Consider the following 15622-nt stretch of genomic DNA (forward strand, 5'->3'; position numbering starts at 1 on the left):
GAGACAGAGTGAGAGAGAGAATGAGTAGGGAGGAGTGGCAGAGGGAGAGGGAGAAGCAGACCCTCGGCTGAGCAGGGAAGCCCTATGCAGCTCTATCCCAGGACTCTGAGATCAGGACCTGAGCCAACGGCAGACGCTTAACCACTCTTGAGCACCCAAGGGTATTTCAGCTCTCATTCAAAGTCATCGATTTTGTTTAAGTTAATTTTTTGAGAAGCTTGCTGAAAGACATCAGCAATTGTTAAACTTCTGCCACTGTTTTCTCTTCAAGGGCATAATAATTACCTCAAATAACTGAATCCTTTACATTCCCTAACATAGTGCCTTGCAAAAAGTGGGCAATTTAAAGTACTTGTTGAACAAATAAAATATTACAAAATAACAAAAAATGCTTCCTCGGTACCTGGCATCCTAGGAAACCTTAGTCCTAACAATCTACAGATGCTGCTTGATGCTGATGCTGGTTCTTAGTGAAGCCAGTTTTCAATGAGTTCACTTTGAACTTGAAGCTGTAGTTTGAGAAATCTTGAAAGTGTCTTTAAAAGTTCAAAATCTGGCCTCAGACGCTTTTCACTTTACCCATTTTTAGGTACGTTTCCTTGATTTTTGAAACATCAGGTGCCCAAAAGATACATTAAAGCCCCTGCCTTTTGTTTGCATTAACTAGGTAATTTCACAAACTCATTGTCAGTTGGATAAATATATCTCCTCCCCTGAAAAAGTCCTACTCCCTTCTGAAATGCTCCTGGAGATTTGTAACAGTAACCCCTTTCTGTCAGGTTCTGATCCTTCCTGGTAATTTCTTGTTTCTTTCAGGATAAAATGTAATGGCAATAGCTTTGATGTCTTTATCTTGCCTTATCCTTTCTTCTTTAAGAAGCAGTTCTTGTTCATTCTTGGCTCTCAGAATGTGCTTTATGTAACATCAGCATGAAAAGAATTAAAATGGAAATGTATATCCCTTTTTGGAATTGTGTCTATTTACCTAACATAAAAGATACAGCAGTTTTTCAAAAGCATAGTGGAACAATGCCGTACTTGTCCCAATTTCACAGTAACATCTGAGCCGTGACCAAACTATCTGACGAGAATGAATATTAAATCAGGACATGGAGAAGAAAGATAAAATAGACCTTTTTTAGTGAACTGAATAAATGATAGATGCATTTAAAAATAAAAACTGATCAATAATTAAATCACAGCTTAAAAGGAGGAACATAAATTGCCAGAAAATATTTTTGAAATGGCTTAATTCTCCAGTCTTTAAATGAATGCCTTCACTTTCTCGATGGCTATGACACATATTTTCAATATCACCCACCCATTTTCTTTTCCTTGTTCTTTTCCCGTCCCAACCCTCAGGAACTAGGAACTATAAACAACTAATATTTATGGCATATCTACTATGCATGGGTCTAGAATTATGCTAGGCAAAATTATCTACAATACAAAAACTGCCCTCAAAGGACATCTTCTTGTTGAAACAACAGTAACATAACAGAAGTAATAAAAACATTGTTAAGAGCTAGATCATATGTTATGATAAGAACTGTAATAGTATTTCCAAAACAGAAGATACCTGTATGAACTGGAGAGTCTAGAGGTAGAATCAAGAAAGAAAAGTATTTTGAACGAAATATTTAAATATAAAGACAAATATATTATTTCCTTAACTAGGCCTAGAGGCCATAGGCAATCTGGCTCCATCCCTCTCAATTCTCGTATCCCACTGCTCTCCCTGCTCCAACCACAACCACCATGCTATTTGTTGATGGACCTGCAAACATGGCTGATGCCAGGTGTACTTCAAAAAGTTTAAAAAATGAGTCTGAACCCACTTATGAACCATTCATCTAAATAAACTTTTATTACTGTCTATAAAACTCGTGGATCATGATCTTGGGAATAAATTAAGTGTGAAACTCTATGCCAACTTTATAATTAAAACCCAAACTAAGAGCAAAAATGTTTTCCTTGCAGAGATTGAACAAGATATTTTAGAAAGCAGTGTCTTAGATCACTGGCTTTCAAAAGGATTATATTGGCACATTTTCAAATATATCTGACTCATATAAAAATATTCTGATTCAGAAAATCCGTAGCAACAAAAGCACAGCAAACATAAGCCAAATATTTGTGAAGATTTGCAGCATAGCCTCTGTCAGCATATATTTTGCCACATCTATCTTATCAGTACATGCACTGGCCTATCACAGTGCCTTGCACTTCATTATTCACTTCATATCTATTAATTAAATAAATTGTTTCAAAAATGAATGAGTCACATCATTTGATTTTTAACCAGACTGAGCTATGAATCTTGGGAAAATAACCTAGCCTTACATATTCACACTAACATGGTTTTAACAGGTATAGTTAAAAGACTCTAAAGTCACACTTAATTTGGGTTTTAGAAAAGGCATTATTGTTGCTCACTTGATTCCTCACCTAATGAAATCTAGCTCATTCTCCAAAACCCAGCTCAAAAGCAAAACTTTTAGTCAAATGTGATCCAGCAATGTCACTTTTTGAACTTTATCCCAAGTAAATAACTAGTCGAGTGTTTAGAGATATACGAGGATGTTCATCACAGGATTTTCTATATTAGAAAATAATAGACCTCAGTCAAACAGAATTAGAATGCTAAATAAATTGTGACTTATCATTTATGATAACTGTGTAGCCAGTGAAAATAATAATATCTATTAGAAATGTAGTTACAAAATATTGGTAAGTAAAAACAGTAATGTGATTCCATTTTTAAATTTGGAAAAATGACTATTTTCCAATATTGAATCACTTTGACTGTTAAAAATAATTAGTTCTGGATGGAGGGATTATATGATTTCAAAAGAATTGTTACCTACTTTCTAATTTTTCTGTTATAATCATGTATTAATTGTGTTATTTCAGAAAGGAACAAATAAAAAGAAAAAAACTGTTATGAATCTTTAGTTATCATGTTTTCCCACTTTGATTTGCTTTCTAAGGAGCACGGATTCAAATTTAAAGCCTGTCATTAGCAATACATCAGATCCTTGGGCGTATATTTTGTGCACTAACTTTATATATGGCTTCATATTAGCTTTACATTTTATTTTGTCTTCATTCTGTTTCTTCACTCATTTGTATTTTGTTATTTTGTGAGTGTGTGCTTTTTATAAGTGCCATGGTTTTAATTATCATGGCACTTCACCAACTGCGTGGTTTAGGTAAATCTGGATATCAGCTCCAATAGGTACCACAAGGTCAGCTATTATCTTAGTGAATCCAACACATTTTAAGCTATTCCTCAACCCCATAGGTTTATCAGCCCACTAAAAATGGATTTTTCCCCTCCACTACAAATTCTTAGAGACCAGTGTAAAGGAGAGTGGCATTGTATTAATTCACGCAAGAAATAAATCTAGCATTTATACAAAATGTCCATATTGACATGACCAGATGACTCCCGTCTTACGTGAAAAGTGTAAAGGGAACCAAAATATCAGAACATCTACCATGTTCTATGTGAACTTGAACTCAAAGCCTCTGTTTTCTGTAAATTGAATATATAGGTAATAACAGAGGAGGCTTAAGTTTAAACCACTTTAAGCTGAGAATTTCTATACCAAGTGTAATAATAGTTCTGGTAAGGAAAGTTAATTCATCAGGCTGTAAAAGTAAGTGTTGTTTTTTGTTTTGTTTTGTTATTGTTTTTGTTTTTTGTTTTTTGTTTTTAATAATTGCAACCACCTGTGATCTGACAGATCTTTTCTTTCCTTTTAAATATCATGCTTTCTTAGTGACATCTCAAATAACTTCCAATAACCTTTAGTTATTTAAACAGTCTCTTTTCTTTTTTAAAAAAAAAAGATTTTATTTATTTCTTTGATGAGAGAGACACAGAAAGAGTGGGGACACAAGCAGAGAAGTGGGAAAGGGAAAAGCAGGCCTCCTGCTGAGCAGGGAGCAGGATGTGGGGCTGGATTCCAGGACCCTGGGTTCATGACTTGAGACGAAGGCAGATGCTTAACGACTGAGCCACCCAGGTGCCCCTATATCAGTCTCTTTTCTTATTAAGACTTCATCCTGTTCATTTTGAAGTTTCAAATACATGGTTATTTGAAGGTTTTCTGCATAGCCATCTCAGTTTACTGGTGATTCCAGGACAGATATCCAAAATGTGATCCATGCACTGGTACTAAACTGATAATCTGTTGCTGCACCATGATAGGATAAGGAGCTTGTACCAGAATGAAAATCAACTCCATTGCTAAGCACAATTTATAGCTGAAACGAAAGAAGAAATAAACAAATCCATAATTATAGTTAGAATTTCAACACTCTTAGTAATTAAGAGAATATGTAGATGGAAAACCAATAAAGATGTAGAAGACTTGAAAAATACTATCAACAAATTGACCTAATTGATGTTTACAGGGCATGCCACTCAACAAAAGCAAAATGCAAATTCTCTCAAGTGTGCTTGTATAATATTTTGAAATGAATAAAAATGAAAACACAACATATCAAAATTTATGGGATGCAACCAAGAGTGTATCCAGAGAAGAATTTATAGCTATAATTCCTTACATTAGTAAAAAGTAAAGATCTAAAGTCTATTATCTAACTTCCTACTTACAAAAAAAAAAAAAAAACTTTAAAGAGAAAATTAAACACAAAGTAAGTAGGAGGGAAATAAAATAGAGAAGTGATAATTAAATAGAAAATAAACATAGGGAAATAACATCAAAATAACTTCTTTAAATATAATCAATGGATATTATAAAACTCTAGCTAAAATGATAGAAAAAGAGAAGGCAGAAATTATCAGTGCCAATGAAAAAAGTGAACACATCACTACAGAACCTACAGATTGATAAAAGATAATGAGGGATATTATGAACAACTTTGTGCCAATAAATTCAATAATTTAGATAATATACCCATCACTAAAGATGCAGTCAATATTAAAGAACAATAAGACTTACAAACAACTTTATGGTAATATTTTCAAAAACCCAAATGAAGTGGTAAATTCCATGAAAGGCACAAATTACAAAAACTAACACAGGAGAAATAGAAAAAAAATTATCTTGGGAAAAAACCAAAGATGCATGAAAGAAAGAAGAACAACAAAAGCTACAAATATATGGGTGAATCTAAATGCATATTTTCTGAATAAAACATTAATGAAAATGTCTTGTGAGATGTTAATTATAAAGGTAATTAAAATACATGATGAGAAGATTATATGGTGGGAGAGAAATAAATGGAGAACATGTTCCCTGTTCCTGCATTGCATTTGAGAAGAGGGGAAAAGTACCAATTAACATAAAGTTTGTTAAGTCAAGAGTGCATTATTACAAATCATTTCTGGTAAAAAGATTTGCATCCCAAATATATAAAGACCTCTTAAAGCTAAAAAATAAAAATCAGCCCAATGTAATAATGGACAAGATGTAGAATAGACATTTCATCAAAGAAAACACACAAAGAAGTGTACCTGGGTCACTCAGTCAGTTAAGCATCCAACTGTTGATTTCAGCTCAGGTCATGATCTCAGTGTTGTGGGATCAAGCCCCTTGTTTGGGCTCCATGCTTAACACTGAATCTGCTTAATCCTCTCCCTCTGTTCCTTGTCCTGCTCTGTCTCTATCTCTCAAATAAATAAATTCTAAAAATCTTAAAAAAAAAAAAAGAAAGAAAAGAAAACACAAATCACATTAGCAAATGCTCGACATCATTAGTTATTAGGGAAATGTAAATTAAAATCACAATGAGATATCACTTCTTTCCCACAAGAATGACTATAATCAAAAAGACAGACAACAGTAAGTGTTAACAAGGATGCAAAGAACTAGAACCCCTGAGAATTGCAGACAGGAATAGCAAGTAGTACAGCCACTATGGAAAACAGCTGGCAGTATCTTATAAAGTTAAAAATACACTTACCAGGGCACCTGGGTGGCTCAGTGGGCTAAGCCTCGGCCTTCGGCTCGAGTCATGATCTCAGGGTCCTGGGATCGAGCCCAGAGTGGGGCTCTCTGCTCAGCGGGGAGTCTGCTTCCCCTTCTCTCATTCTGTCTGCCTATCTGCCTGCTTGTGATCTCTCTGTCAGATAAATAAAAATCATTAAAAACAAAACAAAACAAAAAATACACTTACCATATAGCCACTCCATTCCTAGGAATCTACCCAAAAGTCATTAAAATATATATCCACACAAAGGCAAGTATGCAAATTTTCATAGCATCATTATTCATAAGAGCCCCAAACTGAAAATAATCCCAATGTCTATGATCAGGTGAAGGTAAAAGAAAAAAATAGTATTTTCATACAAGGGAAGACTATGCAGCCAAAAAAGGAATGAACAACTAATACATGCAGCAACAGAGATGATGAAATTATCCTAAATGAAAAAAGGACATTATGTCTAAATGAAAAAAGCCAGGCATAACGACTACATACTCATTTCATTTATATAAAATGTCCATAAGAGAAAAAATTTATAGAGACAGAAAGCAGAACAGTGGGACCAAAGGTCACCTGTGGGAGATTAATTTTGAGAGTGATCAAAATGCTCTAAAACTGAATTGTGGTAGGGCGCCTGGGTGGCTCAGTCCGTTAAGTATCTGCCTTCGGTTCAGGTCACCAATGCCAAGGTCCTAGGATCAAGCTCCACATCCGGTTCCCTGCACTATGGGAAGCCTGCCTCTCCCTCTCCCTTTGCCTGCTGCTCCCTTTGTTTGTGCTAGCTCTCTGACTCTCCGTCAAATAAATAAAATAAAATATTTTAAAAAATAAACAAATTTTTAAAATGAGAATGCTAATGCATTAAAAAAAAAAACTGAATTGCAGGGATGGTTTCCGAATTCTATAAATTTACTAAAATTCATTGAATTTTCTACTTATAATGGATGACTATTATGGTGTAAAAATTATCTCAATAAAACTTAAAATTAAGGAAACAAATGGTTGAAAGTAAAATATTAGTGAAAAGTATACCAGAAAAATTCTGTACCAAAGAAATTAGTATTCAAACAGATAAGCCCAGTATATATAAACTGGTGAAAATTTTTCTATAATTTTCAAAAAACTATTAAATTTTTGGTGCACCATACTTAAATACTATTTTAAAATGTATTTTATCTCCTGTTCAGTCATTAGTCATTGAAATTACTACCAAAATATTGGTGCTAAGCTCCAAAATCCTTTCACTCAATTTTATTCATATTTCTCTCTATCATAGTTTTTCCTCATAGGTCTTCACAAAGCCTAACAATAGAGTTCTAGCATTTTTGTTTAGAAAAGGGAAACTGAAGCTCAGAAGTGAAACAAATTTCCAAACATGATTCTGGTGGATTTCTTAATTGAGAATATCAAACCTGATATCCCTTAAGCACATTGCCTTTGTGCTGCCGAATTAGATATATTTTCATTTCAGTTACAAACTACAAAACAAAAACATTTTTGTCCATCCTCTCCCTCCCTGTTAAGGATAGGGGATAGAATATACCCACAAATATGAGAAGAAAATCAAATCACACTCTACTCTGATAGCTATACCACCCTCAGTTTTTGTTTGTTTTGTTTTGTTTTGTTTATTTTGTGTGTGTGTGTGTGTGTGTGTGTGTGTGTGTGTTGATTTATTTTAAAGTTGCAGCTATCCACTCTTTGATGCCATAGTAAAGAGATTAGAGACAGCCAAAAGCACTCTGGTCCAGGTCTATAAACAGAAGATGACACCAAGGAGAGCCAACCTGCCTATGATAACTACCCAGTAGGGCAGCATTATCTGTCAGTTCATAATTATGAATATTTTTATGGTCCTGCTTGAGATTTCAGTAACTCTCCTAATCAGTCTCAGAAGTTATCCATGGGGTCTGAACAAAGCAGCAGAGGAAACAATGTGAACAATTTATGATGGTTGTTTTCTCCTAGAATGCGTTTAGAGTTTAGTTTCCCATTCCCCAATCAATTGAAAGATGGGCACAAAGAGATGAACCACTGAGTAATAGCTCATACATAAAAGTTGAGTAGCCACAGATTTTGTGAAGAAGAGATTTTAGTCCATGTATGCCACATGAAAAAAATAACTCAACATACCTTTCCTGATACCTTAGAAAGACAGTGCTAGAGATTACATGAGAGAGAGAGAGAGAGAAAAAGACAGAGAAGGCTGGGAGGAATAATTAACAGAGAAGGAAAGGGATTGTGTAACTTCTAAATTATTATCCCCTTGGTTTTGATACTTGCACTGAAATAATGTATCTTACTGTACAGAATAAACTCCTTAACAAAAAGGAGGAGAAGGGTAGTGGAAAGCTTCTATGAATAATCAATCGCTGTAATGAATACTTAGATATTACCATTTTAGTGAGTATTTTTTCCTTTTGTTAAAGCCATGTAGTAGTGGTATAGATTTGCATATAGTAAAATTAGCAGAATTGGGCAGAAAGTCTCAAAGGAATAAAATTATATTTACTTATAGTAAAAAAATATAGAGAAAAGTACACTATGACTGAATATATCAGGGTAATAAATACTGAGGTGGGGGAATAAGTTTTCATTTAATCCTGCTCTACTCTTACACAAACATACATTTAATTGGATCACTTTAATCTGGGAGGAAAGAAATGAACTCATAACCTCACTAGGTCAGATAGAGCTCTTGACTGACTTAGCATCAAAAAAGAAAGGCTGAGCAAAAAGCTTCTGTGAGAAAATAAATACTATATAAATCACATGTAATGAAACCATTCGATATCACAGAGAGAAAACTCTTTTGGTGAAGGACTTCCTTGGTAAATGATACTCAGAATTTTTTAATGATTTATGAAGACAATTCTTCCCTCTCTCACTAAAACTGCCACAGGAATATTTTGGTGGCCCAATACGATCCACAGAAATCCAGAAAAGGGTAGTGCAAATCTGAAAGTAAAAGAGAAAGGGAAAACTACCAACATTAGATTTTCTCAGAATAGTGAACCTTTCTTAAACAAAGGCAAATTGAAATAGTACTATAACTTGACAGGCTTAGCTTAAAGGAGAGAACTTGTTCTATAAGGTACTGTTACCTTGATGCGCAGAAATTCACTAGCAACATTATTAATATCTTGGCCACTGTAAGATAGGCTAAGAGAATTTTAGCATCCATGTTTCATACTAGCAACACTCCTTTCATCTTGATTTTTCAGATACCATGACAGTAGTTTGGACAGTCATAATTCCTACACAAGGAAAAGAATGTCTAGCCAGACGTTTTGAAAAACACAGCATGGCTTTCATTATGTTCACTTCCTTCTTCCACTTCAAACTCTGCTCCAGACCGGCCAAAGCAGTCAGTACCCAGAGTAATTCCAACATCACTGATCAAGGACAAGTGTCTAATAGTTTTCATTCCAGGACATCTTTTTAACAACAGCTTTATATATACAAATAACCACTGAAATCAACACACCAGAAGTGCCAACATACATGTGAATAAGAATTATGTAAGCAGAATTCATCAACTCTCCCTATAATCAGGGCCCTTTCCCAACCTTCCAATTATCATCAACACAGATTCCCCTCTCCTCCTGGCTTGACTGACCTTCATAATTAACCACACACCTGTCTAATCCTCTTCTGAAACTAAATGTGGTCTGCATTGGACTCATCTTGAATGCTTGTTAAAATACATATTGTTGTGCCCCACTCCAGACCTGTGAAATCTAAATATCTGGAAGAAGATCCCTGGAATCTGCATTTTAGAACATTCTACCAGATGCTCTTCTATACCCCAGAGTTTCAAAATCATCCATCTGAATCTTGATTTTCAATTACTCCTGCCACTTCTTTTGTCTGGATTCTTATCACTACATATCAAGAGGCTGATAACAGGCTGGCAGTTCATCTCTTTCCCTGGGGTGCCTTCTCCTGTACCCTCTGCATACCACTGTGTAAGTCTCAACATCCTTTTCATCATGGATCCTTTTTGTTCAAAATTCTTTTTTTTTTAATTTATTCTTTTTTTTTTTTTTAAAGATATTTCATTTATTTGACAGAGAGACAGAGACAGCAAAAGAGGGAACACAAGCAGGGGGAGCAGAAGAGAGAAAAGCAGGCTGAGCCATACACAGGGCTCAATCCCAGGACCTCGGAATCATGATTGAGCCAAAGGCAGACACGTTAATGACTGAGCCACCCAAGTGTCCCCCTGTTCAAAATTCTTTTTTTTTTTTTTTTAAGTCATATTTCAGGACAAATTCAAACATCCCAGTTAAGCATTTATTTATTTCTATGAAGGGACCTCAGTGTATGTCTGGTCCACTGATACTTCCTGTGGCTCCACTCTGGGGTCCCCTCTATTCAGTTCTGATCAGACTAGGCACCAACCTTATTTCTTGCATGTCCTACTCTTCCCAACTCCACATCATCTATCTTTCTCTTTATCTGCTCTAAGGATTTCCCTAGTTTTCCAAAATCTTGTTTTCCAAGAAGGAAATACAGGATCACCTTCTCTAAAGCAGTAGGGAATATACTAATATGCCATGAGTTACTAGACAGATTTGTAAAAATCCTAGTAGTGCCAGTCACTGCTATATAATGTGGAATAAATTTGTGTGATAAATGTGAAACAATGTCCAAAAAATATGGTACATTTCAAGAACTCAATAAAGACTAATTTTTATCACTCTATCATTTATTGGGTAATGCAGTAGTCATGGTCTTTGTATGTTATCTTCCTACGTAACCTATTTCTGCTTACAACAGGCTCTCATTTTTATGTGAAGCCTATTCCCATGTGGTCCAGGTAGTGTAAGGCACATAACTAGAGGTGCCTACACAGGGTGCGGCCCAGAATAAAGATGGCGCCGGCTTGCCGTCTCTTCCGGCCAACAAGGCGCCAATTTCACAGTTTCGGTTCCTGAAACCTATGGCACTTCCTCCTCTCGCCCAACATGCCTTACCCAGCAACTGCTACTTGGCATAATCTTATTGGCTCTTCCCCCTCTGTCCTCACTTCCCTTCTGCTGCTCTATATAAGGTGTGCCCCCGCACAATAAAGTGAGATCCTGCTTCGACAGATCCCCCGAGCCCGGTGTCTTCTGTGGGTGCGTTCTGGGTTCGCGACACTCGCCATCCCGCTCAGCCCCAAGGAGAGGCCTCCGGCTGGCCCGGGCGCCTCCTCCCCTCGGCGGGGAGCCCAACAACTGGTGCCCCGTGTGAGGCACCTCACTCTTCTCGCTGACGGGCCAATCGGTCTACGGGTGAGTGTACCCCCATAAGCTATGGGGCAGTCCTCTTCTAAAAATGACCCTTCCTTAGAATCCCTACGCTTCCTTCTGAAGAGCCGTGGTCTTTCCCTCACCGACTCCCAGGCTCTCAAAACATGGGAAACCCTTATTAAAGCCGCCCCTTGGCTGCCTGAAAGTAATCTCTTTGACTGGGACACCTGGGACCGTATCGAACAATTAGTTCGCAAAGCCCATGTCAACAGGGGTGAAGTTCCCCCCCCTGGGTACATACCCTACCCTTGCAGCATTAAAAAGTTGCTTTCCTCCCCGACCTCCCAAGGGGTCAAAGGAGACATCCTGCCCCCCTAGATCCCAAACTCCTCTCCCCACACAACCTGAGGCCACTAAGGACCCTCCCGATGATCTCCAAACAATAGCAGGAACCATCTTAAACCTCCAGGAACAATTGGACTCCTTAGCCACTGTGGTACTCCAAAACCGCAGGGGTCTTGATCTTTTAACTGCCGAAAAGGGAGGCATCTGCTTGTTTTTGCAGGAGGAATGCTGCTTCTATGCCAACAAATCAGGCATAGTTCAAGATAAAATTAGAAAACTACAAGAAGACCTGGAAAAGAGGCGTCGCGAGATGTGGAACAGTCCGTTCGGGACCGGCTTCGGTGGCCTCCTCCCATACCTCGCTCCTCTTCTGGGCCCCCTCTTAATTCTGCTCCTTGTAATTTCCTTTGGCCCCTGCTTTATCAATAAGCTAACTCAATTTATACAAAAGAGGATGGAAGCCATTCAGCTTATGAGCGTTCAAGTACATTACCAAAGGCCGGCCACCCACGATGAAGAGATATATCACTAATCTCTTTTGGCCATGACGGTTAAGACTCCATACCGGTTGGAGCGACCTAAGACAGGCCTTAAAAGAGATGCCCCTCGTAGCAGCGTGATATTCAGTGACGGGTAAGACCAATGAAAGACACAGAGCAACCTAAGACAGAGGACATACCTACGCTGTATGACCCTCAATGACGGGTAAGCCTGTTGTCTTGTCACTGGCAACCTAAGATAGAAGTCATGCCTACAAAAACAAAAGGGGGAAATGTAAGGCACATAACTAGAGGTGACTCCACAGGGTGCGGCCCAGAATAAAGATGGCGCCGGCTTGCCGTCTCTTCCGGCCAACAAGGCGCCAATTTCACAGTTTCGGTTCCTGAAACCTATGGCACTTCCTCCTCTCGCCCAACATGCCTTACCCAGCAACTGCTACTTGGCATAATCTTATTGGCTCTTCCCCCTCTGTCCTCACTTCCCTTCTGCTGCTCTATATAAGGTGTGCCCCCGCACAATAAAGTGAGATCCTGCTTCGACAGATCCCCCGAGCCCGGTGTCTTCTGTGGGTGCGTTCTGGGTTTGCAACACTCGCCATCCCGCTCAGCCCCAAGGAGAGGCCTCCGGCTGGCCCGGGCGCCTCCTCCCCTCAGCGGGGAGCCCAACAAGGTAGAACTGCTCTCTCCCTATCATCATTGCAACTGGGATGTCCACATGACACAAGCCCAGCAAATCAGACTATTCCACCCCCACTCCCACTGCCAACAAACACACACACACATATGCCAAACTTCAGTGACTGGCTCAGGGATGGGCATCTTCCCAAGTCAGTTAGATCAATCCCTGACAACTTTGCTGGATCCTGAAAAAGTGGACACTAATCATTGAAATTGTGGCTATGCCATTATAGTAAGCCTACAGATGCTAGTAATCTAGGTTGTTACCATGTTAGAAAATCTGCCCCCAAATTAAATCAACTAAGGAAAATGGGACTCAATGGGGAAAGCTGATGTCCTGACAGTATCATTTTAATCCCTGAATCCATCATGCTTGAGAAGCAACTATAAACTTTTCACTTATAGGAGTCAATGAATTTCTTTTGGGAAGAAATAGTTTCCACTAATTTTCTATCACTTTTATACACGAAAGACCTGACTGACACATAAATACCAGCAAGTGGGATGTTGCTAGTAACAGAATTTAAAATGTAAGAGAATGGAGTTAACATAGGTGAGGACCTAGGAGCTGAAGGTAACACTTGGATGAGACACTGACTTACTTCTCTTAGCTTTGGGGATGAGTGCATTATTAGATCTAAGTCTAATATTTCTACTGGCAGGCAGTGGCATTTTGAAATGATGCATACAGAAAGAAAGTTTGTTGTTGAGCCATCAAGAAATAAATGGTAATCGGCTGTGATAATCATAGTTTTTGTCTGTTCACCCTGTTGTTTCTCATTCTCTTATTTTTATACAGACTGTCTTTTCATGGAAACTCCGTTTTATGACTCCTTTCATCTTACTCTCACTTTCTACAGAGATGAGGATATGACTCAAGATGGACCAATTAGAGTACCTAATAATACCTGCTCACAGGGTACTCAGGATGGCATATGATCTAGCTCAAACCAATCACAACCTTCATTGTAACTTTAGCTAAAAACAACAGAAAAAAAGGCATTTTCTTCCTCCCTCCCTTCCTTCCTCTTTCTTTTTTTTCCTTTCTTCTTTCCTTCCTTCCTTCCTTTTATGTTGACACACGTGTTACATTAGTTTAGTTTCAGGTATACTATGTAATGATTCAACAAGAATATACATTGCTCGGGGCGCCTGGGTGGCTCAGTGGGTTAATCCTCTGCCTTCAGCTCAGGTCATGATCTCAGGGTCCTGGGATCGAGCCCCACATTGGGCTCTCTGCTCAGCAGGGGGCCTGCTTCCTCCTCTCTGCCTGTGTCTCTGCCTACTTGTGATCCCTGTCTGTCAAATAAATAAATAAAATCTTTAAAAAGAAAAAAAAAAGAATATACATTGCTCTATGTTCACCACAAATGTAGCTAGCATGTGTCCCAATACATTGCTATTACAATATCATTGACTATATTCCTTATGCTGTGTCTTTTATTCCCACAAGTTATTTATTCTATAACTGGAAGCCTGTATCTCTCACTTCTCTTCACCCATTTTGCTCATCCCTCTACCACCCTCCCCTCTGGAAAACCTCAGTTTATTCTCTGTATTTATGAGTCTGTTTTTGTTTTGTGTCTGTTTGATTTGTTTTAATTTTTAGATTCCATGTATAAGTGAAATCATATGGTATACATCTTTCTCTGTCTGATTTCTTTCACTTAGAATAATACCCTCTAGGCCCATCCATGTTGTCTCAAATGGCACAATTTCATCCTTTTTGTGGCTGAATAATATTCCATAATACTATATATATATTTCAACATATATAATATCACATCTTTCTTATCCATTTGCCTATCGATGAATACTTGGGTTGCTTCCATATCTTAGCTATTGTAAATAATGAGGTAATAAACAAAGGGGTGCATAATATCTTTCCAAATTAGTGCTTTCATTTTCTTTGAGCAAATACCCAGTAGTGGAATTACTGGATCATATGGTAATTCTATTTTCAGTTTTTAGAGGAACCTCCATACTGTTTTTCCATAGTGGCTGCACCAGTGTATATTCCCACTATCAGTACAAAAGAGTTTCCTTTTCTCCATCTCCTCACCAACACTTATCATTTCTTATCTTTTTGATGCTGGCCATAGCTGACTGGTAGGAAGTAATATCTCATTGTAGTTTTGATTTGCATTTTCCTAATAAAAAGTGACACTAAGCATCTTTTCATGAATCTTTTGGTCATTTGTGTGTTTTCAAGGTGTAGTCTTTTGATTGGAACTGTTTATTATGAAGAAGAATACAAATTTATAACTTACCTCCAATAGCCAGCTCTACCACCAATCAGGAAGACATTGCCTGAGATTAAAGCTATTACAGAAGAAAGAAGAGATGTTGGATGAGGAGATAGTAAGTGACCTCAAGGTATCCATTTAGCCAAAAAATAGTTCTATCCCCTGTGCTTCTCAGTTATGTAAACCAATAAATCCATTTTCCCCAAACTAATTAGACTAGGATTTTTGTCATTTGTAACTGAGAGTCCTGAGTAACACATTTGGTCAGTAGTTGCATGTCACTTTATAAATGTTCTTTAGTTTTTTCATATATACATTCCTTCTGATTATCTGTGAGTAATACCTTTAAGGAAAAGATAACCATGTCATTAATTTCTTTTTCAGATCCTATAGTTCCAATAGAAAATTACAGCTCCAATAGAAAAGTAAATGGAAATATAGAGAGAAAGTCAACATATTTGGTCATAGTATAATAAAAACCCATAGTCACCTGTTTCTTTCAGTTTTATGACAATATTTAACTACTTTCCTCCAAAAGTACCGAAGGGCACACCATCCCAAGCAAAATATCATACAAAGAATGAAACGGAGCTGGCTTCCAGGCATTTAGCAAGTTTTCAGAGGTTGTTAGCTTTTATGTTGAAGGCCCATTTCAAAC

At 37.6% G+C, this 15622-nt stretch overlaps 1 long non-coding RNA gene across 1 annotated transcript; it reads right to left on the reverse strand.

Annotated features, from left to right (window-relative positions):
- Window positions 1-3882: 3882 nt before the first annotated feature.
- LOC309867029 lies at window positions 3883-15042 on the reverse strand. The gene is made up of 4 exons (XR_014312934.1): window positions 14989-15042; window positions 5938-6096; window positions 5489-5667; window positions 3883-4272 (listed from the first exon to the last, which is right to left on the reverse strand). It is a non-coding gene; the product is annotated as an uncharacterized lncRNA (long non-coding RNA).
- Window positions 15043-15622: the final 580 nt, after the last annotated feature.

This window comes from Mustela nivalis (genome assembly GCF_964662115.1).
Source record: "Mustela nivalis genome assembly, chromosome: 6".
Lineage (NCBI taxonomy): Eukaryota > Metazoa > Chordata > Mammalia > Carnivora > Mustelidae > Mustela > Mustela nivalis.